Here is a 21,195-nt window from a genome sequence, read left to right as displayed (position 1 = left end):
CATTTCAGTAGGCCAACATTTCTGATTTTAAAAATATTTTTCAAGCTGTTGTTATAAAGTATTCTAATTTACTGAGATAATGACTTTTGTGTTTTCATTGGCTGTAAGCCATAATCATCAGCATTAACAGAAATAAACACTTGAAATAGATCACTCTGTTTGGAATGACTCTATATAATATGAGTTTCACTTTTTGTATTGAAGAACTGAAATAAATAAACTTTTTGATGATATTCTAATTTAGTGAGAAGCACTTGTATTTCCCCCTCCCTATACCCATGCACTTTCAGCTCAACAGAGCATGCATGTGCTCATGGTAGGAGGAGGGGATAAATCTAAATCTTAAATGTCCAATATTCATCTCCTCTGACATCTGTTGTCAGGGAAGAGTCTATAAAGCGCTGAAGAATTAATGGAGTTACATAAGCTAGTAAAATAAATACGAGTCGAGAGGCTTCCAAACATATTAATTGTTTGGCAGGTGCTGCCAAAATTGGCATTTTCAGATGGCAAACATGTGGCCAGCTTAAATAATGTGTCATCAGAAAAAAAAAAATCATTATTTAAATCAGATTTTAGTGTTAAATGTATTTACTTTTTGGCAACGTTATCTTTTCCGTATCACAATCTTTATTAAAAAGTAGAAATCTTGCACTTTTCATATTGACCACTGTAGACTTTTTAGTCTAATTTCCTGTTGTTTCAGGTAATTTACATGCACATTAGCAGCAATGAACAGACTCTGACCTTATTTTTTGTATTGAAGCATCTAATGAGCATGTGCAAAGGTTATTGTGAAGTTGGGAAGGATCAAGTGTGACATTGCCTATTGTGGCTGGTGGATCATTTGTTATCTGCTAAGTATAAAGGTGTTATCATAGACTCTGGAGATCTCCTTTCTCACCAAAAAGGATAGATTGGGTGGAGGCGGTGAATAGGCTTCAACGATTAGAGAAACTCAGGGTGTTTGACAACAGGTTGGACTGAATTGGAAAATTGCTGCATTTTTGAAAACTGCAGCATGTTACTTCTTTCAGCGTTTTTGCACCATTTCTTAAGCCAAAGATATTTTGGAGTGGGTGATGGCTGGTGACGTAAGCTATGACGACAGTAAGATCTTCTAAAGTTGGGTGTTTTTCTACAAGAAAAGCTTTACTTTATTGATTCACACTGGACTCATTGTCTGGCCTGGCTGCTAATGTAAATGTGTCTCCCAGTCATTCCCAGTTCCTTCTTATTTACATGAAAATGTCATATTCAGCATTAGTTCAGATACAGTTTCCTCATTGCGGAATGAGTTAATGGAAGATGAAAGCCACCTTGATAGAAGCCTCCTCTTCCTTGTCTCTTATCTGATCTGTGTGGCCCAGCATAGCTGTGACTACCTATTCATTAACATGCTGACCCTTAAGGCCCCGTCACACTAAGCGATGCAGCAGCGATCCCGACAACGATACGACCTGTCAGGGATCGTTGCTGCATCGCTAATACATCGCTGGTGAGCTGTCAAACAGGCAGGCTCACCAGCGATGAGGGGAGCAGCGATATCATGGAAAGAATCGTTCCACGATGTCCTGCTCCTGTTACCAGCCTGCTGCTTAAGCAGGAGCAGGCTCGTAACCATGATAAACATCGGGTTACTAAGTGCGCGTGTGCCCCTAGTAACCCGCTGTTTACCATGGATACCACTCTGCTACGGTGCGCGGGAGGTTACCGTTCACCTTAGCAGAGTCGTATCCATGATAAACATCGGGTTACTAGGGGCACACGCGCACTTAGTAACCCGATGTTTATCATGGATACGACTCTGCTAAGGTGAGCGGTAACCTCCCGCGCACCGTAGCAGAGTGGTATCCATGGTAAACAGCGGGTTACTAAGTGCGTGAGTGCCCCTAGTAACCCGATGTTTACCATGGATACCAGCCTGATCGTTGGTCCCGCTGGTCACACACAGCGATGTGTGCTGGCCAGCGGGAGGCCAACGACCAAAAAATGGTCCAGGACACTTTGCAGCGATCAGCGACCTCACAGCAGGGGCCTGATCATTGCAAAGTGTCACACATAGCGACATCGCTGGTGAGGTCGCTGGTGAGTCACCAAAACCTTGACTCAGCAGCGATCTCGCTAGCGATCTCGCTATGTGAGACGGGGGCTTTACACCCCAAAGTCTTTTGTTCTGTGGCCATTGTCCACCTGTCTTCCCTGTTACCTTATAGAACAAATGTTAACTCCAATCAGTCAACAGAAAAGTCACTCAAGTCTGATGCATGGGTCTGGTAGCACATTGCCGACTCTTAAGTGCTGAGAAATGGGGACAACAGCCAAAAATATTTTGCTGTAGGGGAACGACATCTGCTTCTTCTGTATACCAATGAACACAGGGTCGTTCTCCAGTGAAATGCACATAGAGCATGATTGTATTACGTTTCTGCTGTAGCTTACATAATCACCATAAATAATTGATATGGTATTCAACTCAACTTGTAGGACAGTCTGACAGGAACAGACACAGAAAATGGTGGAGTTCTGTTCAAGAACAAAATATGGACACTTGGTCAACACACTCTCACTATGTAGCACTCCATTAAAATCAAATCCTCGCAATTGCCTGTCATATCCTACTCAGCGTAAACCCCCTGTCAGAAGTCTCTCACCCAGCCAAATTAGTTCTCCTGCTTTGTACTTATGAGGGGCAAACACCCCGAAATAAATGTATGCAAGTGGAGATTCTCGCTTGGTTTCTTATCGTAAGTCAAATGTAACGGCTGTGTCAGAGGTAATAGACAGTCGCCCTGGATTTGGCTGTAGAAGGTCACTGCGCTTGGCATTACAGACACCTTCTTAACCTTATTCCTTTAGGACCCAGTGGCAACCTCCCTCCTGCTGCTGATTGACACATCCTTGCCTGTGAGTTAAAACACTCAGTTTGCTCCAGGCCATTGCCGGTGATACTTCTATGAACCTTTGTGCAGGCTTGGAGCACTAGCTGTTGGCTGGCTTCTTCACTGGTGCCCTTGGAGGACAGTTGGCGTTACTCCTCTGGTGTCTGCTCAAGCTAAGTTTATCCCCTTTGTTTATCTACATTGTTGTCTTTAGCTTGTAGTGCGGTCTGACTAGTGCTCACCCCTCCCCCTCCCTATCTAGGGCCAAGCTCTAGGGACATCCAGGGTTTAGGGTCCTGGTCGGCGATAGGTGTGGAACCTATATAGGGATGGTAGGGTAGGCAGGGTGATATTAGATCCGCCTAGGGGTCTCCACTCCCCCTTTTCCTAGTGTTTGGGCTTCCTCCCCCTCTTCCCTTCATGTTGCACTTAGTCTTTCCCACACCTTGCGTGACATCAAATGACAAGGCCCTTTCAAGAGTTTATATTGACTTTTAGGATTGCTACTTCTAATGGGTGACACTAGAGTTACTGGATATAGCAACTTTGATGGACGATATGGAACAGCTCAGTTCATTACATAAAGTCTAAAGGACAAAAGCTACTTGTTTTTAACTTGGCAGGAGACCTCCTTATCTATTGGGTATTGATGCAAAAGCATAGATTGTGCATATGGTATGTCACAATGTACTCTGATAATGACAAGTACATAGGCAAAAAAGGGTGCAAATGGGTAAACTGAAGGTATTTTTGGAAAATCCATACAATCGAAATGTTTTCTCTTTGAAACAACAACCCAAAATTGAATGAAAGAAATCTTAAACGAGGGTGGTCTTTTAAAAAAAGATGTCTGGAATGCATAAAATATGACAAAACTAAAAATCTGTCATAGAAAATCTGGTCTGGAAAAAAAAACCAAACAGATGATCTTAAAGAGATGACCTTTTGAAAAGATTTTACTGTGTATATACAGTATTACTTGTCAACTCTTGAGAAACATCTGAGAAGCTTCTGGAAATTTAAGGAGACCTCTCAGACTATTGGAGAAGGTGGCAAATCTCATGGGTATGCATAATGCCTCCTGAAAAATCTGGAAAAAAGTGTGAAAGTATGTAGAGGTAAATTTAGGTGTCGGGAACAGAGAAGGTATGGGGCATGGTGTGCTGGAAAGGGTTCATGGATACGCTATATTCCCCTTGAAATATAACCAAGTGCGATAGCTACAGAGCTGCTATCAGGTAGGATGCCCTATTAAAGTGAAATACTAGCAATCGTCTGTTAGATGCCACTCATCATAAACCCCCTGTCAGAAGCCTCTCACCCAACCAAATTAGTTCTCCTGCATTGCACTGATGGGGGGCAAACACCCCGAAATACATGTCTGCAAGTGGAGATTCTGTCTTGGAACCCAGGCACATGCACAAAAGACATTTTGTAAACCCTCGTGATATGGGATCTGTAATATGGTGTCTATAACTTGCAGTCAAGAGTATATGGACCCTCTGTGTATATTTGATGATATAGAGTGTCATCTGGAAATATCTTGTACAAATTCGAGGCAACAAATACTGCCAATGTCCATTACATACTTCAACTGGAGAATGGAGGCACCATATGACAAGGGACACCATGCCAAAAGTGCAGATCAATAAAGCACTTATGTGTGCAAGAGCATTAAGTAGTATTTTTTTTATTTCTGATTATTGATGAAAATTTGAACCTACCAAATTCTCACTATTGGAAAAATCATGGGTAGGGTCGGGCTGTAAGAAAAAATAACAAAAAACATTGCAAAGTTGGTTGGATCATAGCCAAATGTTCCCATTTATGACCAGCCCGTATGTCAGTGCTGTGTCCCTGAATACAATAGATTGATCTCTTTTATCTGCTACTCAAAGAGTCTGAAGTTATTGACAGGAAGTCTTAAAAAAATCCTTGCCTCCAGGAGCACCACTTTATCTGACATATGTTGCATCCTGTGAACCTTCTGAGACATTTACTTACAAGTGAATGGTGTTAGCTGCTCTTTTATGTTTTGCTTAATTTGATTGATAAGTGCACAAATTTGGGTGGTCCAACTGGTACCTAAATGTAAGAAAATGTTTGGTACTAGGGGAGGTGCAGATTTGGGGAGCAATGGACTGGCTATCCTTAAGGAGACCAACTATGTGGAGAGGCATAATAGCAATGCTTCATGGGAGAATTATGCAAATTAGTTCTCTCACAAATGCAGTTTCTACTTTTTTTTTTTTTTTTAAAGATTTTTACTGTTTGCCATCTTTTTCCACTTTTCAGATGTGATTGATGATGGAGGACATGCTTAGCCTAGCTGCCACAACACTGTCTCATCTTGCTTCGTGACCAAAGGGAAGCTAGCGCATAAGGTAAGTTTCTGCAGCACTTGAAGCAGGAGGTTAGACATCTGTTTTAGGCTTCGCTCACATCTGTGATACATGATTCCATATTTCTGCTCTATTATAGCAGTGCTGAAACCCCGCACATGATGGGAACCGATGGTGCCCATCAAACCCCATTGACCATAGTAAGGTCAGTAATGGTGGCTGTCATGTTCCTGCACAAAATAAAGCAGCATGCTATCCTATTTTTCTCATTTTGTTTGGAATTTGCCATGGACATCCCGAGCCTTATCTGCTGAAATGGGAAACATATCGTCAGTTGAATTACAGGGAATTCACTTTGAGAAGAGCAAACAAAGTTGCAATGAAAAGAGGTCTTCTACAGGGCATTCTTAATATTTCAATTCAGGGGACAGATGAGTGGCTCAATGGTTAGGACTGTTGCTTTGCAGCACTGGGCTCCAATTTCTGGTCAGCAGACCAGGCACTCTGACTGGGTATTGAGAGCCAAGAACGGTCCATGTTTCTAGGTCTTCTGAATTCTACCTTAAAAGACATGACCATGCATCACTTTCGATCTTTCCACATTCCTTTAAATCAAATGAATGATTATACAGTAATAGGAAGAGAAGGCTGGTGACGGATTGTATATCCTATAGGATTTCCTGCGTTGTGATCTCAGCTACAAACAATCCAGAGATACAACTGTGACACCGAGAGTCTGTGGACGCATGAATAAAGATGTTGTTCCAGGTGGCAGGATTTCCTATACAGTTTACAATCAATATTCATACACTGGGCTATACATTCAATATATAGAGTGACCAAAAATATGTGTCCATGACAGTTGTCAAAGCATTGGTCCAATGCCCCCCCATCTGTATATCTTATCAGGACATATGGACGTCATAGATTAGAGGAGCCTCAGGCTCGGGTCTGCCCTTAGATAGCAGTTGATCCTCAACATTACAGAATGTGCTGTATGAAAAGAACTTGTCCTAACTGAATACCTTTATGTACAATGTTATCATTAATTGTACTAACACGATGCATCTAAAATAAAAACAAAGAAAAAAAGCAAACAACTTTGCAAAAAGAAAACTCCTACTGGTTAGTGTCTACAATAGCTATTCAGATTTATGTGTCTTTATGGTAACAGACAAAAAGTAGCTTGGTCCTGCAGTCATATTCCTCTTTCATATTCTCTACCTTTAGATACAGAATCAGACTACACAGGTTTATTTGTAGTCTGTTACCATGGAGATTCCTATTTCTATATTTCTATAGAAGATATAGACACAAAACAATAAGTTTTTGTAAAGTTGCTTTGTTATTCATTTTAGATGCATTTCAACAGTACAATACTAGGATGCATAGGCTTCCATCTAATGTGTATGACCAGCTTACTTATGGCAAGCTTCATCCAATCTATAGCCCGAATTCCCAAAAAGTTGGCATGCTGTGTAAAACAGTAAAGAAAAGAATAATGTGATGATTGATGATTAAAAGGATGGATTTCCCAAAGATTTTTTTTTATTATTTCACTATATTTGGTGGCTGCAAGGTAACGACTAACTCCAAGTTCCAACATTTACTGACTATACAATGCTGGGGAAGAGGTCATAATGTCAATATACTGCCCTGTATCAGGGATTAAGAGACCTGCAGCCTGTATAATGATAGGTGAAGAGGGTGAGTGCGGACTACTGGGGCACCTGGCAGTATTTTTGTTATAGATGGCGCTATTAATATGGACACTGTAGGGAAGTCGTGATTTATGGGTACATTGTTATATTTCTAATAGCTAAGATGATAACACAGGGTGAAACAGTCATAAAGTTAAACATTGTAATACAACCCCAATTCCAAAAAAGTTGGGATGCTGGTTAAAATCTAAAATAAACAAGAATGCAATGATTTGGAACTTTTGACTTTTAAGATGTGTTGCTGCCATCAATTTCTAAATTTTTTTCAGATGAAATGGAAAAAGGTTTAATTTTTACCTTCTGATCTGTGCCTTATGCAGCAGCCAGGATCATATTTCTGTCCAACCACTACACTGATGCCTCCACTCTGTGCCAGTCATTGCACTGGTTACCCATCTGCTACAGAATAAAATATAAACTTATCACTCTCACCCACAAAGCTCTCCACAGTTCTGCACCACCCTAAATCTCCTCCTTCATCTACCACCCTACCCGCAACTTCTATTATGCTAATGACCTAAAATCCTCTATAATCCGAACCTCCCACTCCCGTCTACAGGACTTCTCTTGTGCTGAACCAGTTTTCTTTAATGCACTACCACAAACTATCCGGTTAATTCCCAGTATTCATATACTCAATAGCACTTTGAATCTGTACTTGTATGATACTGCCTGGTGACTTGTTCATGCCCCTAATTATTATACTGATGGCTGGACCTTACACGACAAGCACTTTATTTTTACCTTTCGTGCCAACGCTATTTCCTTATAGATTGTAAGCCTGTGAGCAGGGCCCTCACTCCTCTTGGTATCTGTTGAATTATGAGTTACTCTATAATGTCTTTATTGTCTGTACAAGTGCCCTCTGAAATGTAAAGTGCTGCGGAATATGTTGGTGCTATAGAAATATGAATTATTATTATGTTCTGCTGTGAATAAAATATGGCTTTAAGCGATTTCCAAATTATTGCATTCTTGTTTTCTTTACATTTTGCAAAGGGTCCCAACATTTTTGGAAATTGGGGTTGTGTATAATACAGGGTATTAAATTAATGACCTGTTTGGTTTCAGTAGGCAAACCCTTGACTTAAAGGGGTTCTCCACTTTGCACAATCCCTTTTCCAAAGGACCCTATTATAACAACCCTGTCATGGGGCATCCTGCTGTTTTGACCACAGCAATTCACTGTTAAATCTGGGGATACTCATGGGAAGCATTGCACAGATCAGGTACAATTTAATTTTTACTTAAATACATGTACAGTAGTGTTCAAAATAATAGCAGTCCAATATGACTAACCAGATTAATCACTGTTTTTGGTAGAACGTTCGAGACATTGTTCATATGAACAGTGTACTTTGATTACAAAGTTGATTGGAGAGGGTAAAACTTATAAAGAAGTGCAGACAATGATAGGATGTTCAGCTAAAATGATTTTTGTGTGCTGTCTGATGAGAAGTGTGAACAGCGTCATATTGTCTAGCAAGATTTTTCCATGGTATTTAATTGCTCCATTCGTTTTTGTGTTTTTTTTTGTTTTCCTGTTCCTATTTTAGTGTTCAAATCTCTCTATTTCAATGTTTTATTGCCTCTTTGTTTAACATTGGGTGTTTATTACCCTGCATAGCATTGCCAGCCCTGGCCTTTTGCTAATTGACTAATTACTCAGTATGACCAACTGGTGGTGGATTTTAGTAGACATTTAATTTCATATATATTCAGCTCTGGCTCGGGATAGCACGCGTGCTGGGTCACGCATGCAATAGATTTTAAGTGCAATAGTTAAAAGTGCAGTTATACAATGGCAGTTGGGCAGGAGACAGGTAAAGCCCCCGTCTCACATAGCGAGATCGCTAGCGAGATCGCTGCTGTGTCAAGGTTTTGGTGACGCAACAGCGACCTCACCAGCGATGTCGCTATGTGTGACACTTTGCAGCGATCAGGCCCCTGCTGTGAGGTCGCTGATCGCTGCAAAGTGTCCTGGACCATTTTTTGGTCGTTGCCCTCCCGCTGGTCAGCACACATCGCTGTCTGTGACCAGCGGGAGCAGCGATCAGGCTGGTAACCATGATAAACATCGGGTTACTAGGGGCACACGCGCACCTAGTAACCCGTTGTTTATCATGGTTACCACTCTGCTACAGTGAGCGGGAGGTTACCGCTCACTTTAGCAGGCTCGTAACCATGATAAACATCGGGTTACTAGGGGCACACACGCACCTAGTAACCCGTTGTTTATTATGATTACGAGCCTGCTAAACCTCCCGCTCACTGTAGCAGAGTGGTAACCATGATAAACAACGGGTTACTAGGTGCGTGTGTGCCCCTAGTAACCCGATGTTTACCATGGTTAACAGCCTGCTCCTGCTTCAGCAGGCTCGTAACCAGGAGCAGGACATCGTGGAAAGATTCTTTCCACGATGTCGCTGCTCCCCTGATCGCTGGTGAGCCTGCCTGTTTGACAGCTCATCAGCGACCACATAGCGACGCAGCAACGATCCCTGACAGGTCGTATCGCTGTCGGGATCGTTGCAGCGTCGCTAAGTGTGACGGGGCCTTAAGGTTCATAAGATATTCATACAACCATGCTTCTCGGTCAGTCATACTGCATTATGCATTAAGGCCCCGTCACACTTAGCGACGCTGCAACGATCCCGACAATGATACGACCAAAAAATGGTCCAGGACACTTTGCAGCGATCAGCGACCTCACAGCAGGGGCCTGATCGCTGCAAAGTGTCACACATAGCGACATCGCTGGTGAAGTCGCTGTTGCGTCACCAAAACCGTGACACAGCAGCGATCTCGCTAGCAATCTCGCTATGTGAGATGGAGGCTTTAGTCTTATCAATCTGCTTTTTATTTGTCTTCACTTCTGCTTTCTCACAACTCGCCCGCCCTTTAACACATTCTGTGCACTCACTCTATATCAACCCCTCCCTTCTCCCCTCTCCCATGTATAACTCTGAGGCTCTACTGACATTCCTCACCCACTGCAAACCATCTTCTACCTCCATACAGCACTCAAAACGTTCATACAAATCATTGCACCGCCTGCTCTTTCTCTTCTTTCTCCTTTTACTAGTCGCAGGTGACGTCTCCCCCCAACCCTAGGCCCCCCTCAACTAGCATACCTTACTCTCCTCCAGCTGCATATAGAAACCCTGCTAATCTTATTAATGTTCAGTGCATGCCCTCTCCTATCGATTTTCATTGTGCTCTCTGGAACGCACGGTCTGTGTGTAACAAACTAACTTACATCCATGATTTTTTCCTCTCTAATTCCCTTAACCTTCTGGCTATCACAGAAACCTGGATTCAGCAGCCAGACACCACCGCTGCTGCTGCTCTCTCATTTGGTGGGCTGAAATTTTCACATACCGCCAGACCTGGCAACAGACAGGGTGGAGGTGTTGGTCTGCTCCTTTCCTCACAATGTGCTTTCCAGGTCATCCCCCCCGGTTCCCTCACTTATGTTTCCTTCCTTTGAAGTCCACACCATCAGACTCTTTAAACCCTTCTCCCTGCGAGTGGCGGTTGTGTATCGCCCTCCAGGCTCCTCCCACCAGTTCTTGGATCACTTTGCCACCTGGCTTCCTCACTTTCTATCCTGTGACATCCCCACCCTCATCATGGGCGACTTTAACATTCCCATCGATGATCCCCTCTCCCAATCTGCCTCTCATCTACTTTCTCTAACCTCTTCATTCCGTCTCTCACAGTTTACTAATTCTCCTACCCATGAAGACGGGAATACTCTGGACCTGTTTTTTTCCAGTCTCTGCTCGCTGGATGACGTTACCAACTCCCCTCTCCCGCTCTCGGACCACAACCTTCTTTCCTTCTCTGTTAAGAATTGTCTCCTCACCCGGGACACCCCCACTTACCACACTTATAGGAATACACGTACCATTAATACCCAGCAGCTTACATAGTTAGTAAAGCCGAATAAAGACTTGCGTCCATCAAGTTCGACCTGTTAGTTCTGTAATTGCTAAAGTTGATCCAGAGGAGGGCAAAAACCCCAAATGATTTAGCCAATCTTCACCTGAGGAAAAATTCCCTCCCGACTCTGAAACCAGCAGTCAGAATAAATCCCTGTATCAACCTACTATTTTATTTTATTTTTAAGTATATGCAGAAATCTGCCTGGTATCTAGAAAAGCATCCAGTCCCCGCTTGAACTGGTGTAGTGAATCCGACATTACCGTCTCCTCACTCAGTGAATTCCATATTCTCACTGCTCTTACCGTAAAGAACTCCTTCCTATGCTGGTGCTGAAACCTTTTCTCTTCCAGTCTTAGTGAGTGCCCTCTTGTTACCGTAATATCCCTCCTTTTGAACAAATCCCGGGCAAGGTCTCTATACTGTCCCCTAACATATTTGTACACATTTATTATGTCCCCCCTCAACCTTCTCTTTTCCAGGCTGAATAGTCCTAGTTTTGCCAACCTCTCTGGGTATTGCAGTCCCTCCATTCCCCTTATTAATTTTGTTGCCCTCCTTTGTACCTTTTCAAGCTCATTTATATCCTTTCTATATATTGGGGCCCATAACTGAGCACAGTATTCCAAGTGTGGTCTGACCAGTGCTTTGTACAGTGGAAGAACAATGTTCTCCTCCTTTGCAGCTATACCTCTTCTGATACATCCCATTACCCTGTTTGCCCTTACAGCAGCGGCCTGACTTTGGGCACTCCAATTTAGTTTGCTATCAATCAAGATGCCCAAGTCCTTCTCCATCTCTGAATTCCCCAATGATTTCCCATTCAGTGAGTACTGGTGACTTTCATTTTTCCTTCCCATATGTATGACCTTACATTTCTCCTCGTTAAACCTCATTTGCCATTTAATGCTCCACCTACCCAGCTTATCCAAATCCCTCTGTAGGTCTGCACTGTCCTCTTTTGTATTAATTGTTTTACATAACTTTGTGTCATCTGCAAATATTGATATTTTACTATTTATCCCGTTGACTATGTCGTTAATAAAGATATTAAATAACATTGGGCCTAGTACAGACCCCTGTGGTACCCCACTAGTGACGCTTACCCAATCTGAGTATATTCCATTTATAACCACCCTCTGCCTTCTATCCTTTAGCCAGTTAGCTACCCACTTGCAAACATTTTCCCCCAGCCCCATCATTCTCATTTTGTATACCAACCTATTATGTGGCACGCTATCGAACGCTTTTGAGAAGTCGAGATACACGACATCCACTGGTTCCCCCTGATCTACTCGAGAGCTAACCTCCTCGTAGAAGTCAATCAGGTTTGTTTGGCAGGAGCGATTCCTCATGAATCCATGTTGGTTCGGGGTTAATAGATTATTAGCATCAAGATGCTCCATGATTGCCTCATTAATAAAGCCTTCAAAAATTTTGCCCACAACGGACGTCAGACTCACCGGCCGATAGTTTCTGGCGTCACTTTTCGCTCCCTTTTTGAATATTGGCACTACATTCGCCTGTCGCCAATCAAGTGGTACAGACCCAGTCTCAACAGAGTCCTTAAATATAAGATATAACGGTCTGTCTATCACATTACTTAGTTCCCTTAGTACCCGTGGGTGTATGCCATCAGGTCCTGGTGATTTGTTTATTTTAATGTTACTGAGGCGTTTCTGTACCCCAGCTTGGGTTAGATTTGTCATACTTAGTGGAGGATTAAGCTTGTCACTTCTCATTTCGCCTGTTAGTTCTTTTTCCTTTGTGAAAGTTGACGAAAAAAATTTATTTAATAGATTAGCTTTATCCTCATCTTTCTCTATGATTTTGCCTTCATCACTTTTTATCGGTCCAATATTATTCGATTTAATCCTTTTACTATTTATATACGTAAGGAACAGTTTGGGATTTGATCTACTTTCCCTAGCAATACGTCTCTCTGTTTCCTCCTTTGCTATTTTTATTTGTTTTTTGCAGGTTCTCGTTTTTTCCTTGTAACACATTAGTGCCTCCTTGCTGTTTTCCTGTTTTAATCTCTTGAATGCCTCTTTTTTGCTATTTAACGCCCCTTTTACGTTCTTATTCAACCATATTGGTTTCCTCTTATTTCGGGCCCTTTTATTCCCATACGGTATATACCTCTCGCACTGAGTATTCAGAATTCTTTTGAAGCTTTCCCATTTACTATTCGTATTTCCTTGATTAAGAACTTTGTCCCAGTCTATAAGTTGAAGGTTTTCTTTCAGCTGATCAAACTTCGCCCTCCTAAAGTTTAATGTTTTAGTTGTTCCCTTATTGATAACCCTTCTGAAGGGCATTTTGAAATTGATAATATTATGGTCGCTATTACCTAGGTGCCCCCCTATCTGTACCTCAGTTATTCTATCAGGCCTATTAGTCAATATTAAGTCCAACACTGCCTTCCCTCTCGTTGGTTCCTGCACTAGTTGGGAGAGATAATTATCCTTGATATTTGTCAAGAACCTTTTTCCTTTCCGCGATCTACAGGTTTCTGTTTCCCAGTCAATATCCGGGTAGTTGAAGTCCCCCATTACAATCACCTCATTATGTTTTGCTACTTTGTCTATTTGTCCTAATAGCAGTTTCTCATTCTCCTCTGTTATATTGGGTGGCTTATAGCAGACCCCCAGTAATATTTTATTATTATTTTTTGCCCCCTCTATCTCTACCCACATGGACTCGACCCCCTCTTCTCCCTCTCCTATATCTTCCCTTAGTCTGGGCTTTAGACGTGACTTTACATATAAGCAGACTCCTCCGCCTTTCCCCTGTTTCCGGTCCCTTCTAAATAAACTATAATCTGTTAAATTTACCGCCCAGTCGTAGCTATCGTCTAGCCAAGTCTCTGTTATACCTACGATGTCATACCTCTCCTCCGATATAAGCGCCCGCAGCTCATCCGCCTTATTGGTCAGGCTTCTTGCGTTGGTCAGCATGCAAGATAAAACTTTGGGGTTATTTAGCATCCTATTCTTCTCTAATGATCTAACTGTACTATCCCCACCCCCCTCTCCACCCTCATTATATTCACTTCTCCCCTTCCCCCTTGCTTGCCTCACATCCCACCTATTTCCTTGGTTTCCCCCCCCCGTCTCTAGTTTAAAAACTCCTCCAACCTATTAGCCATCTTCTTCCCCAGCACCGCTGCACCCTCCCCATTGAGGTGCAGCCCGTCCCTACGGTAGAGCCTGTAGCCGACAGCGAAGTCGGCCCAGTTCTCCATGAACCCAAACCCTTCTGCCTTGCACCAACTCTTTAGCCACTTATTCACCTCCCTAACCTCCCGTTGGCACTCCTGTGTGGCTCGCGGGATTGGTAGTATTTCTGAGAAAACTACCTTGGAGGTCCTTGCCCTAAGCTTCCTACCTAGATCCCTGAAATCATTTTTAAGGACCCTCCATCTACCACTCACTTTGTCATTGGTGCCAATGTGGACCATGACCGCTGGGTCTTCGCCAGCCCCACCCAGTAACCTGTCAACCCGATCCGCGATGTGCTGGACTCGAGCGCCAGGGAGGCAGCACACCGTTCGGCGATCCCGGTCTTTGTGACAGATTGCCCTGTCTGTCCCCCTAATAATAGAGTCACCCACTACCAGGACCTGTCTAGCCTGCCCTACACTTCCCCCCTCCCCCTCATTACTGGAGCATACACTCCCCCGGCGGTCAGAGGATCTGTCGTGCTCCAATAATGCCGGTTCTGAACCAGCCTTCCTATACTTCTTCCCTCTATCCCTTCTAACTGTTACCCAGCTCCCTGCCTGTTCAGCCTGCCCTTCCCCACTAAGCTCCACCCCCAGTGTTGACCCATTGAGTGTCTGCTCGGTGAGCAGCAAACTCCGTTCCATGTTGTCGATGCTCCTCAGTACCGCTATCTGAGCACTTAGATCCAGGATTTGGGCTTCCAAGTGCACGATATGCTCACATCTCTCGCAGCAGTATGGATCCCTGAGCGGTAAGCTCAGGGAATGCATACATTGCGCAAGATGTACACTGCACGGCTCCGGCCAACATGGACGTCATTCTAAATATGGGGATACAGTCAGTATATATGTACAAGTACAAAACACAATTATTTATATATAGGTGTATGGACGGGGATCAATTAGGGATGTGCAAGTGTATCGATTAGATATCGGCGCGGGATCAGTTAAGTATGGACGGGGGATCAATTAAGTATCAATTAAGTATGGACGGGGGATCAGCTGAGTGGGTCAGGTGGATTAATTAAGTATGGACGGTGTGTCAATTAACTATGGACTGGGATCAATAAGTATGGACTGGGGAAATAATTAATTGTGGACTAGGGAATCAATCAATTAATTATGGACAGGGGGGTTAATTAAATAGGATGGGGGGTAAAGCAAATAAATAGGTATGGACGGTGGGTCAATTAACTAAGGACTGGGGATCAATAAGTATCAATAATATCAATAAATATGGACTGGGGAAATAATTAATTGTGGTCTGGGGAATCAATCAATTAATTATGGACAGGGGTTAATTAAATATGGTGGGGGATAAGGCAAATAGATAGGGACTGGGGATGAGTAAAAGTGGACAAGGGGAATCTATAAAATAGGACAAGGGGGGTCAATCAATTATGGGCTGGGGGGGTCAATCATTTAAATGTGGTCAAGGGGATCACTTTAATATGGACGGGGGGTGGTCGGGGATCAATTAAATGAGGACGGGGGGGTCAATTTAATGTGGTCAGAGGGATCAGTTAAATATGGACGGGGTTGTTCAGGGGAATCAATTTAAATATGGACGGGGGGGTAATCAATTAAATATGGACTAGGGAATACAATACAATTACAATACAGATACAAATACAATACAGTACAGTACACACTTGGGTTCAGTAGGGCCGCTTATCGCGGCCTCCTGCCCCTCACTCACCTCCTCTAGGGACGCTGCACGCTATCACAGCGCGCTTGTCCCTCCGGTCGCCTCTTACCGGTCCTCCTGATCACCTCCTGGTCACTACCACCTGGCACCCTCCGCTGGCCGGCACTGCACGCTGCCACAGCGCTCTCTTGCGCTCGTCCCTCCGGTCGCCTCCTACTGGTCCTCCTGGTCCGCTCGGTCACCTCCGCCTGGCTCTCCTCCCTTCCCAGGAGGAGAGGAGTGAGGGCAGTGAGCTTATGGACAATCTCAACACATCTCTAGTCCCCATCTCCTCCTTCTCCTGTCCAGACTTAGCATTGTCACACTACAATAATACACTGAAGAGCGCCCTAGATGAAGCTGCTCCTTCTACTCGCAGAAAGACCCGACACAGACAACGGCAGCCCTGGCACACGATGCAAATACGTTTTCTTCAACGTTGCTCAAGGTGTGCTGAGCGTCAGTGGAGAAAATCTCTTTTAGCAGAGGACTTCATTCACTATAAATTCATGCTCAAAACCTATAACTCTGCCCTTCATCTGGCCAAACAATCCTACTTCACCACCCTCATCACTTCAATGTCCAACAATCCAAAACGACTTTTCGAAACCTTAAACTCCCTCCTGAAACCTAAAGCACAGGCCCCCACCACCAACCTCAGCGGGGAGGATCTGGCCACTTATTTCTTTGAAAAAATCAACCACATCCATCAGGACATCTCAGCCTAATCTCCTCAGTGCCTGGATCCCCTTCCCTGAAGCACTTTAAGCTCACTTGCCATCTTTGAGCCTGTTACAGATGAAGAAGTTACCCAGCTCCTCGCTTCTTCTCGGCCTACAACCTGCAACAGTGACCCCGTTCCTTCACATCTCCTGCAGTCCCTCTCACCAGTGGTCACCACTCACCTGACTAAAATATTTAACCTCTCTCTTTCTTCAGGTATCTTTCCCTCCTCATTTAAACATGCCATCATAACCCCTTTACTTAAAAAGCCATCCCTGGACCAGAACTGCACTGCTAACTACAGACCTGTCTCTAATCTTCCTTTCATCTCTAAACTCCTGGAACGCTTGGTCCACTCCCCTCTAATCCGCTATCTCTCAGATAACTCTCTCCTCGACCCGCTACAATCTGGTTTCCGTACACTTACACTCCACTGAATCTGCCCTCACTAAAGTCTCTAATGATCTACTAACAGCCAAATCCAAAGGTCACTGCTCCCTGCTGATTCTCCTGGATCTCTCTGCAGCATTTGACACTGTGGATCACCAGCTCCTCCTCACTATGCTCCGCTCTATAGGCCTAAAGGAAACCGTTCTCTCCTGGTTCTCCTCCTACCTCTCTGACCGCTCCTTCACTGTATCTTTTGCCGGCTCCTCTTCCCCTCCTCATCCCCTTACTATAGGGGTTCCACAGGGCTCAGTCCTAGGCCCCCTCCTCTTCTCTCTATACACTGCCCCTATTGGACAAACAATCAGCAGATTTGGGTTCCAGTATCATCTCTATGCTGACGACACCCAATTATACACTTCTTCCCCTGACATCACCCCTACCCTAATGCAAAATACCTAGGATTGTTTGTCTGCTGTGTCTAACATCATGTCCTCCCTCTATCTTAAACTGAATCTCTCCAAAACTGAACTTCTTGTGTTTCCCCCCTCTACTAACCTAACTCTACCTAACATCGAAATTACCTTGGAGGGTTCAACCATAACTCCCAAGCAGCACGCCCGCTGCCTTGGGGTCATATTCGACACTAACCTTTCCTTTACTCCCTATATCCGATCACTCACTCGCTCTTGTCACCTGCATCTTAAAAACATCTCCAGAATCCAATCTTTTCTCACTTTTGAAACTGCTAAAACTCTTACTGTCGCTCTTATTCACTCTCGTCTGGACTACTGCAACTCTCTTCTGATCGGTCTCCCTCTTACCAAATTTTCCCCTCTCCAATCTGTCCTGAATGCAGCAGCCAGGGTCGTATTTCTGTCCAGCCGCTTCACCGATCCTCCACCTTGTGCCAGTCATTAGACTGGTTACCCATTCGCTACAGGGTCCAATATAAACTCATTGCTCTCACCCACAAAGCTCTCCACAGTTCTGCACCACCTTATATCTCCTCTCTCATCTCAGTCTATCGTCCTACATGTGCCCTCTGTTTCACAAATGACCTAAGACTAACATCCTACATAATCCGAACCTCGCACCTCCGTCTCCAAGACTTCTCTCGTGCTGCGCCAGTTCTCTGGAATGCTCTATCCCAGACGATCCGATTGATGCCTAGCCCCGATGTCTTCAAGCGTGCTTTAAAAACCCATCTCTTTAAACAAGCCTACCTTCTCAAATACCCAGTAGACTAACTTTCCCCTGTTCCCTCCTAAATACTATTCAGAATCTGCCCCCTACTGTTCATCTGTTTCTATACCCTCCATGCACACGATAACTGCACTCGGTAATTGAGTATTGCACTTGAACATACAGGCTGATGACCGGATCATACAGCTTTATATGATAATCTCGACTTGTTATAATTGCCAGACCTGAAATAACAAGCACTTTCCACCTATTGTGTCCCCCCATTTCCTTGTAGAATGTAAGCTTGCGAGCAGGGACCTCACTCCTGATGTAACTGTTTAAACTGTCTCACCTTGTATTGAATTTATTGTTTGTACATGTCCCCGCTTAATTGTAAAGTGCTGCGGAATATGTTGGCGCTATATAAATAAAAATTATTATTATTATCTCCAGTGCTTTAAAATGGAAAGCAAAACCAGAGAGACGTGGACGAAAACGGAAGACTACCATTCAAATGGATTGAAGAATAGCCAGAAAGGCAAAGGCTCAGCCAATGATCAGCTCCAGGATGATCAAAGACAGTCTCAAGTTACCTATGAGTACTGTGACAGTTAGAAGACGCCTTGTGTGAAGCTAATCTCTTAGCAAGAAGTCCATGCAAAGTCCCACTGTTAAAAAAAAAGAAATGTACTGAAGCAGATACAATTTGCCAAAGAACACATTAACTGGCCTAAAGAGAAATGGAGAAACATTTTGTGGACTGATGAAAGTAAAATTGTTTTTTTGGGTCCAAGTGCCACAGTACACTCTGAAGACAGTGAAGCATGGTGGTGCAAGCATCATGATATGGGCATGTTTCTCTTACTATGGTGCCGGACCTATTTACCGCATACCCGGAATCATGGACCAGTTTGCATATATTAAAATATATGAAGAGGTCATTTTTTGGAGGAGTTTTGCAATTCCTGAAGCGGATTTGAAAAGTTTTTTTTTTCCCAAAGTTTTTTTTTTTGGAGACTTTTGATTGGACAGTGCCTAGTTTGGAGTGTTTTCCATCAGGAGTTGCTTCAAAGAGGCGACATGCATTTTCTTTTTTCCCCACCAGGTGTTTTTTAGAACCTGAAGTAGAAAAATAACCCTTCAAATACTGAATATACTACTAGGAAAGTAGTTTCACAATAGAATTGAATAGCAAAGGTCTTTCAAGTGTATTTTGAGCGATTTTTTTAGGTGCTTTGTAGAGGAGACCCTCTGCAAAAAAATTCTCAAAAAACCTTAGTCCTTAGGCTTCATTTACGTATCCATGTAAAAAATTTTATCGGTCAGCACACAGACCCATTCAGTACGTCCTATTCTGATGCTCAAAATCAGATTAGAATAGGACATACTTGGAGTCTCATGGATCTCATTTTCAGAGCCACGATTTTCACGGATGTGGGAATAGATCCATGTAACGCCAAAAAAATCAAGCAGAACATGAACATTTCACAACCCCCTGTTCATACCCCTCGCTTTGCCCCATAAAATAATAAAACCTATACTCATCTCCCATGCTGGTGACACGTGACCCCGGCGCCCAATCAGTGCTGACGTCCCTGTCCCCACCTCCTGTCGAATTGAGCATGAAAAGGAAGTCCAAGATCAGCCGTAGCCCGAACTTCCTCTTCATGCTCAAAACGTACAAAGATGGGGACAGTGACGCCAGCGCTGATTCGGCGCAGAGCTCATGTGACACAACAACAGCACAGGAGCCCTGGGGACTGTGAGTGCTGACACCGCAGGAACGGAGTCAGCACGGGAGGTGAGTATAGGCTTTTTTATTTTATCGGGGCCAAACATTTTGATCAAGAAGGGGTTGTCCAAGTAGTGGACAACCCCTTTAATCTCATTCTGCAATTTGCAATAAATAGTACAACACAGCGACTATACAAATCAAACGGTGCAAAATTTTTTATTAGCCCAAAATACATGTATTTAAGTACAAATAAAAAATCTGCATCCGTAGGTGTCCCATCTTCTTTATTTTAATGGGCGATCCATGTAGATAAGGTCGCACTTATTATGCTCTTGAGGGACTATTGCCTTAAATAAGAGATTAGTCAGATGGCCGTATAACTCGGACGAGGAACACAGTGCAAATGCTCGGACTGGCTAGCGGCTCTCCCGACCTGAGCGTGACAGCATGTATTCCTATGTAGCTGTTACACTCGGGTCGGGAGAGCCGCCGGCCAGTCCGAGGCAATCCTCATCCGAGTTATAAGGCTACATTGCTACATAGTAAAGTAGGTAGAATAAAGACCTAGGTCCATCAAGTTCAACCTCCCTCTCCCAATTGTACATTTTATCACTAATTTAACTAAAACCCACAATGTTATGTGTATCGAGGAAATCCTCCAGCCCCTTTTTAAAAGCTGTTGTAGTGTCTGCCATCACTACCTCTTGTGGTCGGATATTCCACAGTCTGACTGCTCTGACTGTAAAGAACCCTTTCCTGTTTAGGTGCCGAAATCGCCTTTCTTCCAACCGTAATGAGTGCCCCCTGGTCCTTACTATGGTCTTTAGAAGGAATAAGTCATGTGCCAGTCCTTTCTACTGACCACACATATATTTATACATGTAAATGAGACCTCCTCTGAGATGTCTTTTTTTCTAAGCTAAACAAATCCAACTTTTTTAACCTCTCATCATATGAGAGGCTTCCATCCCTTGTAATAATCTAGCTGCTGCCTTTGAACTGACTCTAACTTCTGAATATCCTTTTTAAAATGTGGAGCCCAAAACTGGATCCCATATTCTAGATGTGGCCTCATCAGTGATTTATAAAGAGGTAACAATATTTTGGGATCGCGGGATTTTCTCTCTCTTTTTATACATCCTAAAATCTTGTTTGCTTTTGCGGCTGCTGCTTGACATTGAGTACTGCTGCTCAGCTTACTTGTAACCAGAATACCTAAATCCTTCCCCTGTTCTGTAGTCCCGAGTATACTCCCATTTAATGTATATGCAGCAATAGGATCACTCTGTCCTAGGTGCATTACTCTACATTTATCTACATTAAACCTCATCTGCTAAGTGTTTGCCCATTCAGTCTTCTTAT

General features: G+C 43.5%; 1 long non-coding RNA gene across 1 annotated transcript in view; it reads left to right on the top strand.

The window, feature by feature from the left end:
* Positions 1–20,145, top strand: part of LOC141271242 (uncharacterized) — an 88,720-nt gene extending 68,575 nt beyond the window's left edge. Inside the window, exons 2-3 of the long non-coding RNA XR_012321871.1 lie at positions 5,178–5,266; positions 18,552–20,145. This is a non-coding gene — a long non-coding RNA (uncharacterized lncRNA). The remainder of the gene's footprint in view (positions 1–5,177; positions 5,267–18,551) is intronic.
* Positions 20,146–21,195: the final 1,050 nt, after the last annotated feature.

Source organism: Phyllobates terribilis, unplaced genomic scaffold, assembly GCF_046119375.1.
Source record: "Phyllobates terribilis strain yellow unplaced genomic scaffold, ASM4611937v1 Scaffold_5__5_contigs__length_657084704, whole genome shotgun sequence".
NCBI classification, from domain to species: domain Eukaryota; kingdom Metazoa; phylum Chordata; class Amphibia; order Anura; family Dendrobatidae; genus Phyllobates; species Phyllobates terribilis.
This window is presented reverse-complemented; position numbering and strand designations above follow the sequence as displayed.